Here is a 6,257-nt window from a genome sequence, read left to right as displayed (position 1 = left end):
GAAAAGACATGAGCAAGGTGAAAGCACTACGACCGTCAAAAACCAATCATCTAGTCACTTAACAGTTTTTACTTGCAGGACACGGCACCACCAACATTCATTCAAAAGGAAAGAAAAGGCCACCCCAAAGGCGAGGGCGCCAGACAGGGTCCGCAGACCTTTATGACCGAACGGACCCCACGAGACCGTTGCAGGTTACCTGCACCCTCGTGATGCGATGGTGGGCGAGCTCTCTCCGGCGATCTCCTCCCAGGTGCGCAGGCTGCGTGGCAGAGCTGCAAAGCGGCGCCTCCCGTCCGCGTCCCCCGTGCCACGCCCGGACTCCCCACCGACTGCAAGCTCCGATGACTCGACCCGAACCACCGAACCCAAGACTCTTCGAAGACCAAGACGACGAAGAAGAAGAAGCCCCACGCACCCACGAAAACCACCACACACCACCCGACCTGGCATTCTGCGCGCCCTTATATCCCCCCGTTCCAACGCCTCGCCCCTCCCCTTTTATCACTCCACCCACCTTCCAGCTCCTGCAGGAAGCTTCCAGAAAAGGGGGCGTGCCCTCTCGCCCCCCTCCCCGCGTGCCTCACGGGGGCCGAGAGAATAATTCTTGGCACAGGTCCAGGGAGATTCATTCCACCAAAATCAGGCCCCCACCTTCTTTCACCTTTGACCTCTGGCTGGAATCGGACTTCCCCCACACCAAAGCGCGGGAAAATCCGCGCGCCACCGATAGAGTTCTGGTTTGAGGCGATCGTGGTTGGTGAGGTTTGAGGCGATCGTGGTTGGTGAGGTTTGAGGTTCCCTTTTTCGTTCGACGGTTTTCAACTTGGCTTGTTGCTTGCATGGAGGTTTGTTCAAAGTAACAATAGAAAAAGAAAAACGGCTATCTCAAAGAGTCGCAGCCCGATGAATCACACAAATTCCCTTTAAACAAAGGTGGGGAACTATCTGCACATAAACTTAGCATCATAACTGATCTAAGGACCCTTTATGGTGTATTGCGAATTTCCACAGCCGTAACAGTATATATATATATATATATATATATATATATATATATATATATATATATATATGTATTTATATATATATATACATATATATATATATATATATATATTTATTGTCGATATTGAAACATGAGGAGTGCGATGAGCACTCACTCCGCTGATCGCCAATGGACAACAGTCCACACCAAAGCGTCACTTCCAACACAGAGGCTTAGGCCCGGTGACTGTCAAAGAGACAAAGATTATATGGCCATCAAACTGAACCACCGATCCCGATTTCGGGATTATTTGCCCTCATCAGGATGGTATACCGAAAAATATCTAACCAACGATGACCACATTCGTCGTTTAGACATCAAACGCACCTCCTTACTGGTATGGTGAGCTTCACCACGGATTATGTCTCACACGGTGAAACCGCATGATCCGCGCAGAACAACCATCCGTCTGCCACCCACACAATTGTTCCTGCGAATGCAAACCATTCAACCGACCAATAATCGCCCATACAAGATCACTTCCATTGTCCAAGACCAAAGAATTATAAAGTCCTTTGTGATCTCTTCAATTCTGCTGCCACAAACAATATCCCTTGTGGCTCCAGAAAAACTTTCACCCCTTGCTGGCATCCAGAAACTGAAGCCCTTTTGAAGGAGTATGAAACAACTGGAAACCCAGACACAGTCACACAACTTCTCTCATCTCTTGACTCTGTGCACCATCAAACATGGACTGAAACTTTATATAGTATAGATTTCACCCATTCCAGTAGGACAGTTTGGAACCTTCTCCGCCACCTTGGTGTTGCATGCCCACTCCAGCATCACTCACCGCAAATCACTGCAAATGCTGTGGCATCAAAGCTCCTCCAGAATCCCAAAGGTGTCATGTCCAAGCATTGTAGATCCAATGTGCGAGTATCCTTCCATAGCCACACTACCTACTACCCCGAGCTTGGCATCTCCAAACACCCTCCAAGATGTAGAAGGGGAAATCAAATTGACAAAGTCTGGGAAAGCAGCTGGCCAAGATGATATATACCCAGAATTCCTAAATAATCTCATGCATAAAGGTAAAGCTTTGTGTGCTTCCTTCTTTACTGCCATTCATCAGTCTGGCAATATTCCTTTGAGGTGGAGAGAAGCTAAGGCTATCTCCATGCACAACCCAGGGAAGCTGCTGGATGACTCTTCAACCGACCGACCAATATAATTACTTTACACATCATACCAGTTGTTTGAGCGCCCTCTGTTAAGCCATATCTTATCAACAGAGCTGTCATTCTTCTCAACCTCACCTTGTCCCTTACCTGGGGGATTAAAAGAGGCGATGACACGTACAAGTGTCTCAATCTTCATACCTAACTTTATTACAATGTACCACCCTCCGTATGGTGCACATTTAAAAAGCCAATTCTTAAGCTACATTTCCCTACTTAATCACATCGAGATGGGCTAATGACTCGGACACAGACACAGACATACTATTCTGTCCAGTTCTATCTGTTCCAAGGTCATATCTGCACCCCTACAAACACAACAATACCATCGAATTAGTGACGATATCTTTCGTGATGTGAATCATAATTGCCGTTAGCAGTTTTAGTGAAGTCTTCGTTGCGGATAATTGTTCATTTGAAGACTAAAGTTGAGCTTCTAAAGGAGCAACTCCACGTTGAACTGCTGTGAGGTTCTCGTGAAAATGTTTCTCTGAACTTCTCATATGATGTTGCAGACTGCAAGATCCAGGACAGGACACATTGGATAACAATGTTCATTGCAAGAAGCACTACGGAACCTGAACGAGTAAAATAAACATGACTTGCACAACAAACTACAGAGAAACCAATCGATGGAAAGCTAAGAAGAATTAATATGGGCATTGTTATCCCAACGTACCTTTCCAGAGACAGTGAAAGCTCATCACAGTGTGCCTTCTGCTTCAATCCTACACTCTGTGACAGAGCATGCTGCTTCACCTTGCCCTTCGCAATTGTGGGCAGTAATCTTTCCTCCTTCAATTGGAAATCAACTTCAATGAGGCGCACCTGACAACGACACACATTCTTTGGGCCATCCCGTCTTCAAACCGGTGAAATACATTCGTTTTACCCATTTACCTCAGAGCCACAGCAGTAATAAGGTTTACAGAATCAGAATTTTTAAAAAGTGATAAAGATCCAAACGTGGTTTTTAATTCTAATAATTTTTTGAGGTGTTAAAGTTTAAAAAAAAAAACGTTTTTGAGGTGTTAAAGATGGAACACTACTCCAATTATTATCCACAATTATTATTGTGACTAAAACGTCACTCGGTAGAACACATACCTACCTCAACCAGGCTGAACAGTTTACGTTTTGTATCCCACCAATTGCCTGGATCTGGATCCGGATCCGGATCTGGATCAAAACCGAATTGGCTTGTTCTTGTCACCTCACCAACTCATCCACCTCGTTTTGTCAAAATGCATCCATAACATTTTGAAATATATGCGATAGAGTAAATCATTTTTGGCACAATCACTCTATGATGAAGAATCACTTTTGAATTTTTTTTTTTTAATTCTTGTGTCAGGATGGAGAATGCAATACCAGATGTGAAGATTATGATTACCATGATGGATATGAGTATCCTCACAATGTACATGTAGTGAGTGAGTGATGCACAATATGTTAATGACCACTGATTGAAGAAAACTACACAACCGCAGGAGCAACAGATCTGTACGTATGTTCACGCATAAATATATACACTGATTCTGATATCATTAATGCATTGAATACATGTATCATTAAATGTGGGACTTGCAACTCGAGATAAAGGGGGCATGGAGCAGAGTTGCACTTGATTGATTAATTAATTATCGTTCAACAATGGCACTGAAAACAGCCTATCCCAGCTCTATTTTCCAGCTGAAGTGTATTTTCTCCCATTGTACTTCTCAGCCAGGTGTCTGGACATCTTACGACACCAAATGATATTTTACAAGTGTTGCTACTCACTGAGAGAGTAATCACGACTTGCACCACATTTTTTACAGTTGGAAACATGAGAGGGTCCAACGGTGGTGCACACCTTCTACATCGACATTTCCAACCTTTTCTCATTTCTGAGGTCGGTATGTTTTGGCCTATCGTAGCCAAGGAGTTAAAATAGATTCAGGACACAGCACAAAACATATGGGGCAAATGCCCCATGAGCAATGCCCCTGCACTATAGCGACTTAAACAAAATAAACACCATTTACACGACAAACCACAGATATACTAATCGAGGGAAGGCTGAGAAGAGTTATTATGGCCTTGTTAAGCCGAAGTACCTTTTCAGAGATTAGGAAGGCTCATCACCATGAGCCTTCTCTTGCGCAAATGCACTCTGTGCTCGGGAAAGTTCTTCAACGAGGAATTTATTTTTCTTCAATGTGATGACGTGCATTGACCTCTCTGTCTTCAATGTGATGACGTGCATTGACCTCTCTGTCGTGCATTGACCTCTCTGTCTTCAATGTGATGACGTGCATTGACCTCTCTCTCGTGCATTGACCTCTCTGTCTTCAATGTGATGACGTGCATTGACCTCTCTGTCTTCAATGTGATGATGTGCATTGACCTCTCTGTCTTCAATGTGATGATGTGCATTGACCTCTCTGTCTTCAATGTGATGATGTGCGTTGACCTCTCTGTCTTCAATGTGATGACGTGCATTGACCTCTCTGTCTTCAACTTTCCATCAAGTTTTTTTTCACAGCATCCTGCCATTCGGAACATGCAGAAACATGAGAGGGTCCAAGGCTGGTACACACCTTCTACGTCGAGATTTCCAACCTTTTCTCGTTTCTGAGGTCGGAATGTTTTGCACTATCGTAGCCAAGAAGTTAAAATAGATTCAGTGCATAGCACAAAACATATGGGGCATGTGCCCCATGAGCAAAGCCCCTGCACATGGTCACTTAAACAAAATAAACACCATTTACACGACAAACCACAGATAAACTAATTGATGGAAGCCTGAGAAGAGTTAATGTGGCCTTGTTAAGCCGAAGTACCTTTTCAGAGATTGGAAAACGCTCATCACCATAAGCCTTCTCTTGCGTAAATGCACTCTGTGTTCGGTCAAGTTCCTCAACGAGGCATTTACATGTCTTCTTTGTGATGCCGTGAATTAACCTCTCTTGCTTCAACTTTCCATCAAGTTTTTTTCACAGCATCCTGCCATTCGGAACATGCAGTCATCGGGTCACCCCCCATCGTCAAACCAGTGAGGTTCGTTTGTTTTACACATTTATATTCAAGCAACAACAGTAACACAAAAACTATTGTTCAACCAAGAATAACACACACACACACACACACACACACACACACACACACACACACACACACACACACACACACACACACACACACACACACACACACACACACACACACACACACACACACACACACACACACACACACACACACACACACACACACACTTCAGCAGCTCATAATCCCATGCATCGGAAGTCGTGCCCTGAGGTAACGCCTTTGCCACTGCCTATAATATACAGCTTTCCAAGAACTAAACACATTGGATTCTGCTTCGCTTTTGAGAGAGGAGTGTGTCAGATGCACTAAGACCCACAATTAAGGAGTAACCAAAATGGTCAACAAATCACATTGATTATAAAATCCACATTCATATTTTCAAGTGTTTGCTTGTTTGTTTGTGCATTTGTACGTTATTATTTCACAGCCGAACCATCGCATTTAGGGGCCCAAAATTTTGGAAGCTGGCACTTCAGAATATTGGCAAGGTTTGAAGCCACCACACATTCACCTTGACGTCCATTTTGAGGGCACCAAAGGCCGTTATATATGGTATAGTGGGATGTGGGGTCAGACAGTGCTGCTACCAGCCCAAAGGCAAAAGATAACCCTCATGAAGCCAATAACTCAAATAACTTTTAAATGTCCAACACGTCCCGATACTACCACCAGGAAAAGCTTGGCCAGCCGAGCAGCACCGAGTATTATATGCCCCACCTTCGCCAGCTCTCCCTCCCTTCTTCGTGCAGTTCCAGGTAGCCCCTGCTCGTGAACAATAAGATGGGTTCTCTTCTTCTTCTTCTTTTTCTTCTTCTTCTTCTTCTTCTTCTTCTTCTTCTTCTTCTTCTTCTTTTTTAACAGTCCCAATTATTCCCCCCCTTTGTGGGGTTGACCATGAAACGTTTTTCTTTTAGTTCAAGCCTTTTCAGGAACAG

At 44.1% G+C, this 6,257-nt stretch overlaps 1 long non-coding RNA gene across 3 annotated transcripts; it reads right to left on the bottom strand.

Annotated features, from left to right (window-relative positions):
• Nucleotides 1–1,211: 1,211 nt before the first annotated feature.
• On the bottom strand, nt 1,212–4,462 carry LOC147031475 (uncharacterized). Of its 3 annotated transcripts, none has more exons than XR_015051853.1 (3): nt 4,329–4,462; nt 2,909–3,057; nt 1,212–1,478 (listed from the first exon to the last, which is right to left on the bottom strand). It is a non-coding gene; the product is annotated as an uncharacterized LOC147031475 (long non-coding RNA). The 3 variants fall into 3 exon arrangements; XR_015051852.1 differs by lacking the exon at nt 1,212–1,478 and adding an exon at nt 2,193–2,807; XR_015051857.1 differs by lacking the exon at nt 1,212–1,478 and adding an exon at nt 2,193–2,745.
• Between the last annotated feature and the right edge of the window lie 1,795 nt (nt 4,463–6,257).

Source organism: Eptatretus burgeri, chromosome 2 (assembly GCF_056783735.1).
Source record: "Eptatretus burgeri isolate ZD-2024b chromosome 2, Ebu_testis_v1, whole genome shotgun sequence".
In the NCBI taxonomy this organism is placed as follows: domain Eukaryota; kingdom Metazoa; phylum Chordata; class Myxini; order Myxiniformes; family Myxinidae; genus Eptatretus; species Eptatretus burgeri.
Note: the sequence above shows the minus strand (reverse complement) of the source record. Positions and strands in the feature narration are given on the sequence as shown.